This window comes from Bidens hawaiensis, unplaced genomic scaffold, assembly GCF_021521415.1.
Source record: "Bidens hawaiensis isolate Kalapana, Puna unplaced genomic scaffold, B.hawaiensis_p1.1 tig00037492_1, whole genome shotgun sequence".
NCBI lineage: Eukaryota > Viridiplantae > Streptophyta > Magnoliopsida > Asterales > Asteraceae > Bidens > Bidens hawaiensis.
In genome coordinates, this window is record NW_027505481.1 from 30,422 (window position 1) to 44,769 (window position 14,348).

At 37.6% G+C, this 14,348-nt stretch overlaps 1 pseudogene across 1 annotated transcript; it reads right to left on the reverse strand.

Moving 5' to 3' along the window:
* Nucleotides 1-4,565: 4,565 nt before the first annotated feature.
* Nucleotides 4,566-7,442, reverse strand: LOC143613445 (putative leucine-rich repeat receptor-like protein kinase At1g68400; annotated as a pseudogene). Its single transcript, XR_013150119.1, has 2 exons — nt 6,833-7,442; nt 4,566-5,244 (listed from the first exon to the last, which is right to left on the reverse strand). The product of XR_013150119.1 is annotated as a putative leucine-rich repeat receptor-like protein kinase At1g68400 (transcript).
* Between the last annotated feature and the right edge of the window lie 6,906 nt (nt 7,443-14,348).

The window sequence follows — 14,348 nt, forward strand, 5'->3', positions numbered from 1 at the left end:
TTGACTTTGACTAGATGAGTCAAAGATTAAGTCAAATTTTGACCATTCTTTAACCTTAGCGAATTAGAACTGCTTCGTGTCCAATTCATTAAGGAATCACACGAACTAGCTTAGCGAATAATTTAGTTAACGAATCAAATATGAATTCGTCAATTTATAACGAACTAGAAGTTAGTTCGTTCCTTTTTAATAGTCGTTCGCTAAGCCTCCTTCGTTAACTTATTTACTTGATAGCGACTTAAGTCAATTCGTTACTGTAACGAATCAGCTTGTTTTTCTATCGAATGACATTTTACAATTAATTATTAATTAATTTCATTAAATCTTGTAATTAATAAATTATTTCAAAAGTCTAAACGCGTTGATACATCGATTACACATGACATATAAAATTAAATACACCATCTATTGATAAATAAATATATAAATGCTAAATGTATATTACATCTTCACATTACTTATACTTGTTTATATTTCAGTATAATGGCCGATCAATTGGTTCAAGACCCACCCGTTGATCCTCAAGAACAAGAACAACCCCAAGATCAGGAACAATCTCAAGAACAGAGAAATGTACAGTTGCTATCATACGATAAGAAACACAACATATGTGTGTATGTTGCTTCAGATGTGGCTGACTTAGATCTATTTGGAGATGTATTGGCATTTTTACGACGTTCGGCGATACATTATGCAATAACTGCTCGACCTAAAGTTTATCTGAGTATTATTAGGCAGTTCTGGAATACTTCTAGGTTTGTTGAAGTCGAGAATCACGTTCAAGCCACTATCAACCAAACTCCTATAACTGTGGGATGTTGAAGTGATTAGAAGGGTGCTTCAGTTTGGAGACAATGACGATAGCCCTAGTGAGTTTGATAAGGAGTTAATCAAGGGTTTGTTTAGACGTGTACATTATGGTGGTAATATTGAGGCGTCTATGTTTAACAAGAATGGTTTATGCCCTCCTTACAAGTATCTTCTACACGTACTGATTCATTGCATGGGTGGTCGTAAAGGCGGATTTGATGAATGCCGCATTAGTCTACAATCAGCATTTGTGGCCCTCATTCTCAACAAACCATTCAACTTTTCATAAATGATTTTTGATCATTTGAAAGAGCAAGTTCAACAACTGACTCAGACGAAGAAGTTCTTAATGTATCCCCGATTTCTGCAATTGATAATTCAAGATTTGATACCAAACTTGGTTATTGATCAAACATTGGTGGACGATGTTCTTCCTTTGGAACACATGAAGGCCGAAACTGTACGCAGAATGAAAGTTTATCGTAAGGAGAGGCCACGAGACAAACGGATGATTAGTCATATCATTAGTTTTAATTATGAATGTCCTCCCAATGAACACTGGATCCATGATGATTCAGATTCCGAGCGTGAGGGAAGAGAAGGTGGGAACGATGAAGATGATGATGATGGTCATGATGGTGATGATGGTAGAGATGGTGGTAGTGGTGGTGCTGGTGATGCAGCTCTTCAAGAGTAACAAGCTGCAGTTGATGCCGCGTTAGCTGCTACAATTGCAGCTCAACGTGAAAGAAAAAGAAAAGGGAAAGCACCAGCTTCTGAAGTTCCAGCCAAAAGACGTGTATCTGCTGGAGCTGGTGTAATTATTGGTGTTCCACCACCACGGACAACTATGGCTCAACGCCTGGCAGTGCCGCTTACTACTAGCACTCTGGCGCTTACCTTGACAACAACGATGGTTCCTCATGAGAGGCTAGGTATGATTCCACAGATGGCATTAGCTGAAATACCAATGCCCTCTGCTACACCTTCTACAGTTCCTCCAACACCGTCAATGAGGCCTCCTCCACCTAGTGATGTCTCATTCATGAGAATTACAAGGCCTCAGGGTCCAATCCAACCTGTCCATCCATCTTTGTACAACATGCCACAGAATCGTCAGACAGACATGCTATTGAACTTGCTACACTTGTATGAGAATCAGATGTCTGCTGACCGCCTGAATCAGGAACGTCTTATGGAGAATCAAAAGGGACTAATGTGATATGTCTCTTTCTGCCAAAAAGAAACGAAAGCTCTACGTGAGATTGTTACGTCTCAGGGGTGAAATTAAAGGAGCAGGAAGAACTTATTCTACAACTGACGTGTAAGGATGATGCACTGAAAAGACTCAAGAATGACGATGAAGATTCTAATGAGTCTGGTGCTGGTGGTGAGACAAAACAAGCTCACGAATCATCTACAGGTGCAGGTGCAGGTATGAGTGGTGGTGATGACTCCGGTAAGCAGGTTGTTGTTTATCATTACTCAACTGCTGTTAAACCGATCGAAATGATTGAAGCTAATACTGTTATATTTGTGGATGGATCGGGGACGGTTAGGAGTGTGGTGAACAGGGATGAGATTGTAGTTGGTGAGTTTGTTGAAAGGTCTCTAACACGAGAGCAGATTTCCATACTGCTAGGGTTGAATGATGAACAATTAACCGTGTTAGAGACAGAGCCTGATGTTGAGGTGGTGAATGAGGAAGGTATACTAAATGATCCGTCTATTCAAATGAATACGGATTTTATTTATGAAGACGAGGAAGTTGAGATAGAAGACGTCACTGCTGAGGAGTATCCTGACTTGTTTCAACACATAAATGTTGATCAAGGTGCTCCAGTATTCGATGACCAAACGTTTAAAGCTGCTGAGGATGATTTGGTCAAGACATCTAAGGGTAAACAGGCAGCTGATGCAGTATTTAATTCACTTGAAATCATAACCGATGTTGATATTGCTAAGTCGTTCAGTTATAAGAAGGTGAGTAAGATTATCAAGGTGTATCAGTATGTAGATCAAGAACGGAAGGAAGAAGCTGCCGCCAGAGCCATAGCTAATCAAGTAACTTCTTTCAAGACTGTATCAAAGGTTCATGGTGATATTGTCTCCTGGCTATATGATTCTGATCTTAAGGTATGTATTGTGAAATGGGAGAAGGGAATCCAGTATTACGAAAAGATAATGGACGTTCTTACCCTACCGCGTTGGGATGTTCGTACCCTCGCGTATCGTCCATTTATCAATCGTGGTGGCGACCGGACAGCTGAGTGGTTTCATCAACACTTGTTGTTCGAGGTTAATCATGGTTTCAAGTTCTTCAAGCCCTAGGTTCCTACACGTAAACGTATTGATGAAATTGATCCAAGGACGGGCTGGAGGAAGCTTGTTCTTAAAGTAAAGCCGCGCGAAGACGATGAAACGAGTGATGGTGAAGACGATGCACCAACATATGTATCTATCATTTGACCGATGGTACTATGACAATCGTACTGGCGAGGCCGTCATTGTGTTGGGTAAAGGTCTGAAGACTGAACTGATTAAGGTTATCGACCCGATGTGGTTGGTTAATTTAACTAAGACCGATAATGACGTGCTGCACAAGAACAAGATCCTGATTGAGCGCAATGAAGACTATGATCTGGCAATGCAATTTCAATGCGGTGTGCGTGTCTGTCATGAGAACGGAATTCATAAGCTGCCGAGAGTGGCAGTCCAAGCGTTTCAAGTAAAGATCAAAGACAAAGAGCTCAAGACGAGGGGGGTGTCTGTTAGTGCACGGTTTTGCGTCTCGAGTCTTTGTATTTATCGTTAACGTATTTGTCGTTTTGTTTAATGTAATAAACAATTAAGTTATATTGTAGTTCGTTAATGTACTGTCTAGTTCGCTAAGGATGTTTAGCGAACTAAGACTTAAGATATTATCCCTCCTGATTCGTTAAGGATGTTTAACGAATCAGGGGGTGATTCGTTAAGAGTTATTTCGTTTAATGTATGTAACGAAGTGGACTCTAGTTCGTTAGGGGATGTTAACGAACTAGGTCCATCTTCTATTTATATGTGAACACTGTTCACAGTTTATTTAAGTTTTGATATTTTAATTAACGAATCCCTGTCCGATTTCTCTCTCAATCTTCATATTAATCTTATTAACAATATATACAATACTGATCATATATGTGTATATAACATATAATCAATCGTGATAATAAGCTAAATCCGAGTTTAGAGTTAATAGTATAGATCAGATCCGAGATCTGTTAATTGTTAATCGTTAACTCAGAGGTTCAAACATTTTCAAAATGGGAATTAACTAACAATGAGTCTTTATTACTACCTTGATCTGTCAAATCATATAAAATAACCTTTTGTTGAATCCACATCACCTAGGTGATTTTATATATAAAAATGAAAAACATGTCCGTATTTGTGATTTTGATGGGCCCGGAGCCCAAATCAAATTACGGCCTTGTCAGTATCGAAGCAGCGAATGGCTAATGACGACGAACCAAAAAAACATAAACAATAAATGTCAACAACAAAAATAAACCACATGAATACAAAAACCCCAACTAAATGACAACACAGTTTTTAAAGAATTTTGTCAACAAAAAATAAAGATCACAAACCATTTTAAAATTTGCGATTCAAAAGGGGATAGCGGCGCAGCTTGTTGCTCGCTTACCCATTATTCAGATGTAGTTCGGTTTGTGTTATATATAAAAGGATATAATAAAAACAAAATTTTACAACATCCAAAGGACTCATGAGTCACTAACTCGGTATGTGTCATCAGACACCGAAGGCGAATCCGAGACCGACACAAGCGTTTCATGACTCGGTGACACCTCCACTCCCCGCAACTCCTCAATCATTTTCAAAACATACCCCATAGTAGGGCGTTGACTCGGTGCAGGTGCAGTACACGATAGTGCGATCTGCAGCACCCCCACCATTTCCTCTTCGATATCTTTGTACCTCATCAACTCCAAATCAAAACCTCAGCGGTCCATTCTTCCCGCACCACTGACTGGACCCACCTAGGCAAATCCAGAGCCCCACCATGCCCGGGCCCACCATTATCCAGTACTACTGATGGGCATTTACCCGTAAGTAGCTCCAATAATAAGACACCAAAGGAATAGACATCTGATTTCTGAGTGGATTTCCGAGGGTCGGTTGTTAGTAGTTCGGGTGCACGGTAGCCATTAGATTTGGGGGTGGTGGTTGGTAGGGTGAAGGCGGATAGGCCAAAGTCGGATATGCAGGCGGTCCCAGTTTTGTCAAGGAGGATGTTTGTGGACTTGATGTTGCCATGGGTGAGTTTAGGGGACTTGTATGAGTGGTGGATGAAGGCTAGCCCTCTGGCTGCACCTGCTGCAATCTTAAGCCTTGTGGTCCAGTCCAATGGTGTTCTACCTGGTCCTCTGTTACCTGATTCATGACAATAGAATCTTAGTTGTATTGTGTCTTTTTCAAAGCAGTTTACTCACAAGATGTTGCCAAAACTAGTACAATTATCACCAAATGATTAAAAACTTAAAACCATAAATGTCCACCCTCCCCAACAAAAGGTAAATTTAACAAAGTTAAAATAATAATCAAAATAGGCATTTTGACCCACCTCTTTGTCAATTTCAGTTTATCGTTTAAAAATTGAACATATTCAAAACCAACCTGCTAGGCAACACCAAATAAGCACAACCAGCTAAAAAAACTAGCTTTCGACACAAAAGCCTTGAAAAGTATTACCGGATCAAGGAAACCAACCAATCTAGTCAATACATGTGTAAAATCCGACTAAATTTAGTTGACATTTATAAACACTAGCTAAATTTTAACACAAGTCTGACAGCAAGGGATACATTTTAGCCAGCTTTTACACGTGTATTGATATGATTAGTTGTTTTCGAGGAGCTGTTTTTCAAGGTTTTGTGCCAGCTAAATTTTACTCTCTTAAGCCGGCGGAGCTTATCTGAATTTTTGACTGATTGGTTTTGAATACTTTTAATTTTTAGTGGACTAAGGGATTGTTTGTTTCATTAGATTTGACCGATTCAGATTTGATCCATCCTCTTTCCCATTCAGCATCAATTAGGAGCTGACTGATTCAGACTCAATTTTGCCCCGTTAAGATGTTTTTTTTCCAACCAAACGGTCCGAGCTCTGACCAAATCATTTGTCCCCTTTTAATGGTTCCATTCAGATTTAACAAATAGGGCCTATATGTGAATATCTATTTTTTTTTAAAGAAGGTTTTTTAATATATATTTTCTTTTTTATTTTTTTCATTCACAAAACCATAAATATATTATTTTAAAATTAAGAAAATTGCATTCTTTTTTATGGGAAACATAAGAATCCAAACTAGTGATTTGATTGAAGCATATAAACAAAAGGCAAGAAAAAGTAAAGGGGTATGAAAGGAAAATGACAGAAAGTTGGTGGGGCGAAGCAGGTAAAAAAGAGAAAAATACAAAGGATTATGCAGTTTCCCAGATCAAAAGATAGCCGGGGCAGCTTGCTCCTACTTTCATGTGTCATATTTAATATTATTTAAAATATAATTTTTTATTCGTTTTCTTATTTACGGGATACTCTTATTGGATTTATAAATGTTAACACATTATATTATATGTTTTATAAATTTAAGTATATCTTATTACGATCTGTTTAATATTTCAAGGATATCATAACCGGACACTAACTCGTGTGGGCCTAAACGACTCGTATACCATTAGTCAATGATGTCCGACAAAAATTTAAACCTATACGACTCATATAGCTCTATATGGGTCAGTCGTATGATGACGCATTGTGTGTTAATATACTGCGTCGTGTCTGTCAAATGGAGCTATATTTTGGCCGATAATTTATTACTTATAAAACATCACATGGTAAGACCTAAAAAGATCATTTATCAGCTATAAACTTCATATATTGGCACAAACAGATAATGAATTTAGCAAACATTATTTCCCCAATATAAACAAAAATGGATAACAGTAAAGAATTAACATACCGTGAAGAAGCCAGAACAAGTTACCATTACTCATGTATTCATACACAAGCAATTTCTCATCCCTTGCAAAATAATAAGCCTTAAGGCTAACGATGTTAGGATGCCGTAACATTCCCAAAATCTCCATATGATGCTTAAACTCCCTTCGCCCACCAATCGCCGCCTCCTTCAGCCGCTTCACCGCCACCACATTGCCGTCATCCAACACCGCCTTGTACGCCGTCCCAAACCCACCTTTTCCCAACATCTCCGCCGAAGCCCTTAACAAATCCTCCAACTCAAACCGCCTTACCCCTTCGAAAAAGACCATTTTACCCCTCTCAAACCCAGTCTGCACAATCGGGTTCGGGTAAGGGCTCGATGAGTAGACAATCTTTTCACCTTCTAAAATCTGCGACGACGTTAACTTTCGTTTACCGAATTTCTCAAAACTCCGCCAAAAGTAACAGTAAAGAATTAACGACACTAACGCTAAAGCAATAACGTCTCCAATTATAATCGCAATAATTGCCAATGTACTTATTTTATTACCACCACCACCGCTTGATCTTCTATTATTACTATTATCAATATTATTACTATTAGCAAACGACGTCGTCGAAGGCTCCATCGGAGATCAAATAGAAAAGTAATAGTTAACCATATTTTAAAATAAAGTGGATTTTAAAAGTTTAATTTTTAAATGAAATAAATAATAATAATAATAATAATAATAATAATAGTGTGTAACTTATCATTTGTTAGTAACTTACCATTAATTAAACCATTAATGAGTATTAGTTACAAAACAAACATTTTATTTTTTACTAACATACCCTTTTATTTAAATAATCATAAAATAAAAAGAAATAACATGATTGGTTATCATCTCTTCTCGCACTTCTCGCAATAAGAAACAACTCTGAAATGAACCAAATCTTATATATATATATATACACACACACACAAAGAGAGAGAGAGAAAATCCCACAACTATACATTAACAAAAAAACAGTGATAAATAAAAATGAAAACAGAAGGATGTAAGACGAGAAAAATCTCGTTAATCGAATATAACATAATCCAACACTGAATTATTTTACAAATCAAAAAGCTGGACTAGGGGAACTTGAATAGGAATGTCGCGGATCATATACATTAAAGAACCTAACTCGATGAAAGGAATATTCCAAATAACATTTATAGTTTAATCTCACATGATCCAAGGAATATTTGCAATCGATCAAAAATATTAAAGATGCCACTATCACAGTCCATTAAGGTCATTACCAACTGGGGTTGGGGAGGGGGGGGGGGAGCACTAACGAAGCGATTGGTGAAAATCAGTTAAAAAGCCATAGTATTAAAGTTGCCAAGCGAAAGTACAATCAGTTAAAAAGCCATATTGAATTATTTATCATGAATAACTCGGCTTTATCAATAAAAATCGAAAATGGTGAAGTCATGCAACTGATCAGGTTATAAAATGTATCCCAAACCGAAAACGTTCATCTTGTTTATCTTATCTGATTTTGACAGCTACGTCCTAGATTTATATATTTATGTTCTAATTGGGGGGGGGGGGGGGTGTTTATCATTAAAATAACATTGACCGAAAGTCAGTTAAGCACTTCAGAAATGAAACTTTAGGCCTTTTAGGGATTTATCTTTATAGCCAGACCCATAAACGAACCATTTACTTGCTATCAAAACTTCCCTTTATCCAATCACAAGTTTCTAAAAGGTTGATCAATATAATTATTATTGTAAAAAATTGATCAAAATAGTGAAAATAACCATTTTCTCATTTTTCACAACCTTGGGTTAACCATACAAACCTCGAATTAAGGTGAGTTTGTCTTGCCAATTAAGAGCATTGGAATGAGGCTACCCACGAATGTTGCCTCGCCAAACTGCCCACTGCTACCCTCCCTTTTCTCATACACAAAAATGTTCTTTCGTTTCCGCTCCTTCCTTTCTCAGAGAACATGCTCGAGGGTTTATTACATGACAACGTCTCTCCACTCTACTTAAGAGTCCATATTGACCGCTATTTTTGTTTATCTCATTCGCAAGAGCTCACGGGCGTCTTAAAATCATAGGAAACTAGAAATTTTGGTAGAACTTTTATTAAAGTTTAGAACTTAGACAATTTATAATGAACTGTCCTTTCTAGAACGAGAGATAGTGATAACATGTTTTTTTACCTAAATACGAAACACTTGATACCTTTACCCCTTTAATTAATATAATACATACACGCCATATAAACTAAAATGCCACATTCTTAAAGCTGACAAAACCACAAGGGTTAAACCCATACATTTAACTCCCTTCAATCATCACCAATACCATTCACGTTATTCCCGCCGGCACCGTCTCTCTCTCTCACACACAACAATGCCGCCACCGCGACCGTCACTGTCACATTTTCTATACCTAGTCCTCTTATTCAACCTCTCTCTCATCCACGGCAACGACCACCCAGACCTAGCCCCGTTAATGTCATTCAAAGCCTCATCCGACGTGGCAGACAAACTCACCTCCTGGGCCCACTCCTCCAATCCATGTAACGACACCGCTTTTTACGGCGTATCATGTCTTCGAGGACGTGTAACTCGACTCGTCCTCGAAGACTTGAACCTGCAAGGCGGGTTCGACTCACTCACCTTGCTCACTGAGCTACGTACCCTCTCTCTGAACCGTAACCACCTCACCGGTCCCATACCTGACCTATCTAACCTCACGTCGCTTAAATTATTATTCCTATCACATAATAATATCTCCGGTGAGTTTCCACCTTCCGTTACGTCGCTGTTCAATCTATACCGCCTTGATCTATCGTACAATAACTTCTCCGGCGTAATTCCGTCGACCATTAACCATATGCACCACTTGTTAACATTACGCCTTGAGGAGAATACGTTTTCTGGGTCGATTACTGTCTTTTAGTTACCAAGCTTACAGGAATTTAACATCTCCGGTAACCAGGTTTCCGGTAGAATTCCGGCTGTACTGTCCGGTTTTCCGTCATCAGCGTTTGCAAATAACCGAATTTTGTGTGGGTTCCCGCTTATTAACTGTACGGGACCGGAAATTCCCGGTTTAGCGACGCCGGTGGATACGCCGGGGACTGCGAGTCCGGTTATAGCCGCATCATGTGTGGGGCTGGGGTGTATATGGGGAAAAAAAGGATAAATTGCCCCTCACGTGAAGGGTAAGCTGATTGGTTTTATGACCAAACTTAATGGGTTTAATAAATTCGGGTTTCATTTCAGGGACGAAAATCGCAAATTTGAAATTAGACTAAAATCGCAGATTTGGACAATCCACAAGGACAAAAACCGTAGCTTACTCTTAAATTTATAACCACACATTCAAGCTAATGGTATATTTTTGTGGTTGTGATTAAATAAGAATAAATAGTTAAGAGTTGAGGGAAAAAACTAATATTTAATGTAAAATACGATTTATTATCAGGGAAGATCAGGGGCCGGCGAAAGTTCAGTGAGGGTCCGATGAACCAATATCAGAGCAGAGAGTTCTCTTTTATGTATCGAATATTCAAGAGGGGATGCAAATGTCAGATTTGAGGGAGGTTTTCAGTCATAAAGGTGTCATGTCTGACACATATGTTGCGAAGAAAAAGGATCTGGGTGGCTCTGAGTTTTATTTCATTCATTTTAAAGTAGTAAAAGATGTTGAGAAGTTTTCACAGGAGCTAAATGATACCATGTTTTAAAATCAAGCATTCCTTGTTAGTAAAATGAGTTGAAAAACCTCTATACCAAATCTGCGAGACATTGAGTAGACTATGCTTCAACTCAGGAACGGAATTAACATTTTCAAATTTGAGGACACCATTACTTACAATCTTCCCATTCTCTCCTCCCGCAAAGGAAACATACCCACCGTTAAAGATTTGAATGTCGTGTAGTTGGGAGATGTCTCTTATCATGTGCCTGGAACAACCACTATCAATATACCAATGTCTGAAGATATTCCTCCATAGTTGTTCCTGCACGACGTGCGAGATCAGTTAGTTTTTGATACCTAGTCCATAGTAACACTGGGTAAACCTGATTCATCTAAACTTGTGACGGGTTACCATGACATGTCTTCCCGATTATCTAAGATGGAACTTGATAGCTTAATTACCGGAGAATTAGGCAACCATTCATATCTTTTTTTAGAAGTTTTGTCATTAGTATGAATCAATCAATCAATCAATCATACCCAATTAAGTCCCACCAACAGCAAAGCTATAAGTAGGGTCTGGGGAGGGTGGGATATAGGCATACCGTACCTCTATCCAATGGGATAAAGAGATGGCTTCCAGAGAGACCCTTAGCTCTATAATACATATGCATGGTGCAATATAAAGTAAATGGCATAATAATAATAATAATAATAATAATAATAATAATAATAATACTATTAAAAACAATAATAGTAATAATAAAATAATAATAATACACATACTAAAATAAGGTAAATAGAAGCCTTAAGGTGCTAATTTCTCTCTAAATATCTTTAACTTTAATCCTACTTCTCCAAGAATTCCTATCTCTAACCATGTCCTCGGAGAGGTTTAGGTATATCAAATCACACCTTATCCTCTCATCCCAAGTCAATTTAGGTCGTCCTCTACCCCTCCTCCCCTCTATAATCATGTTTTTTACGGATCTAACATGATTCGTCGAACGTCTTCTCTTCACATGTCCAAACCATCTCAATCTCCACTCTCTTATCCTGTCTGATATGTTCGCTACCCCTAATCTCTCCCGAAACACAACATTTCTTGTTCGGTCTAACCTTGTGTGCCCACACATCCATCGTAGCATTATCATTTCTGCTACCTCCATCTTCCGCACTTGTGCCTTCTTGATGGCCCAACAATCTGTTTCATATAGCATTGCATGTCTAACTGCGACCCTATAAAATTTTCTCTTTAGTTTAGTATGAATGGTTGACGTAATCTCTAGTTTGCAAGTGGGAGACACATATAACTTTAACTTCCGAACTTGTTTCGGACCATAAACCGACTTGTTTCTTAAGACCGAAGTATATTTTTTATTATTATTTCAAAACATGTCAGGCTTGGTCTGATGAGGACTAAACCTATCAGCCTTGTTTCTTTTCCAATCACAGTCAGATGGATTTGCCTTATGATACCTTGATTCCCATTGAGGGGTATTTCGAGGCATATACCTATGATAATATCCATAATATGGGACATATGGACGGTGTGGTCAGTTTCTAGCAATATGACCAGGAATGCCACAGTTAATACATGTTTGACGTTTTATGTAGAATTCATTGTGGTCTACTCCTAGTCTGAACTTGTTGTGTGAGCTAGTTTGCTTTACTTGACATTTAACACCTGACTTATTTCTTGATTTATCATAATATTGACCATTTGAATTTCCTTCTTTGACAAACTTAGGTGATGAGTATTTATGAGAACTATTATTTTTATCAAATTTATTCAAAGACGCAACACCAGATTTCAAAGTTTTAGAGGAATCAACCACAGAATTGTCTTTGCTCTTAAAAACAGAGCCCACACAAACATTTGCGCCCTGTTCTTGAGTTTTTTTAAAGGAGGGAAATGAAATGAAAACTAAGGATAGTTAAAAAATGGGTGTTCTTGAGTTTTTTTTAGGATGGAAAGGAAAGGAGTAGGAGGAGTTAGGAAGGATTAAATTAACTTATTTTCCCAATAAGTTAACTCCCAAAAATGGAATGATTACTAAGGATAACTATTTTTTAACATAGTTATACTTTCCTTTCCTCTAATTTCCTTCCAACTCAAGAACACACCTAATTTAAAAAAATTTCATTCCATTCCCCTCCCTTTCTTATCTTTCCCTCTCCTTTCTTTTTCTTTCCTTGGTTAAAAAACTCAAGAACAAGGCGTTGAAGTCACATAATTCAAAACAGGTAAAGTTAAAGAAATATGAGAATTAATGTCCTTATTATTCAAAACAAGCAAATAATCATCCTCATCAGTCCAATCCTCGACAATTACTTCATCTGCACGTGAACTAAACACATTAGTATCATTCACCCCTGAGGTTGATTCAGCAGCTTTTACTGAACCAGGAGCATTTTCGCAATTTTCATTCGTTTTACCGTATTGCATGGTTTTTACTCTTTCTTCCTCCTCTTTGATAAGTGGAAGATTAGTGTAGTTCTCAATATATGGAGGTGGTACAACACTGTACTTTATTCCCTCACCAGCGTTTTCTTTCCACTATAATTGATTTTCGATCATGGAGTTAACAACACTGGAGCCTTTGAATTTCTTAAAATCTAGATCAGCGCTTTCAAATTTATTAGTTAAATTGACAATCTCGTCGGAAAAAACGAGGTCGCCGGAAAAACGAGGTCACCGGAAATGGAGGTTGTGTGTTATAAATAAAACTTTTGTTTTACCCCCTCAACTAATTTTAATGACATTTTTAGTACAAAACATTAACGAGGTTAGTGTTCATTTAGACGGGGGGTGGTACAGGAAAATAGGGTGAAAGTTGGGAGTGGTGGGTGACAAATCAAAAGTTGGGAGTGTTATCTACCAATGAGGGAAAGTTTGGAGTATTAAAAACCAATATCCCTATAATAATTGATTGAAACTATATTTCTAGGATATAATATGTATAATAAATATATAAAAGTTATGTCGGGTACATCGGGTATATACCGGTAAATAGGTTCATTTTATTGGATAATGGGGTATATTACAAATCACAAACCTGTCCCAAACTCATGAAAATTTCAAAACTAATACCAAACATATCCCAAACTCTAATTGGTAAGGCATTATCCACCCCAACTGTATCAGGTTTCAGGTTTTTCTATCAGGTTCGAGTTTTTGGTTTTTCCGTCAGGTTCGAGTTTCATTATCTTCAGTAGATAAAATGGTGAAAATGGGTATGGTTTGGGGCACTAGAAGAGTCGGGTGAAAGTAAATCAAATTTGACCTTATTCACCGCATATACGTGGTGTATAATGTATGCCCAACAACCTACGACTATCAAATCACTGACAATCTAGTACATATATGTCGTGTATAGCGCCATACACGACATGTAAGATACAAATACAATATGACAAAACCCACCCTTTATACGTCACGTATAGATATATAAGTGCATGGCCGGCCATAAGGTATGGTTGGATGATCGATGGCCACAGGCCCGACAATCCGTTAGGCCTGGATTTTTTTTAAAAAAAAAATATGTATTTTTATTAAAACAATATGTACATTTAGTGCGTAAACTTAGTTACATAACCATTAGCTTGATCTAGTGGTAAATGAATATTACTCCCAACCCAAAGGTTATGGTTCTACTATCACTTAAGGCATGTTTAATCATATTTTTATAAAAAAAATTTTACACAAGCCAATTATAATCATGTAAGCCCATATGAAAATTAAATTCTTTAAACCTAACAAAATACACCTTTAACTTAAGACGCAAAAAAAAGTTCCGTCTTCAATCCAAATTTTTTTTGCTTTCTTAGAACCGGCATT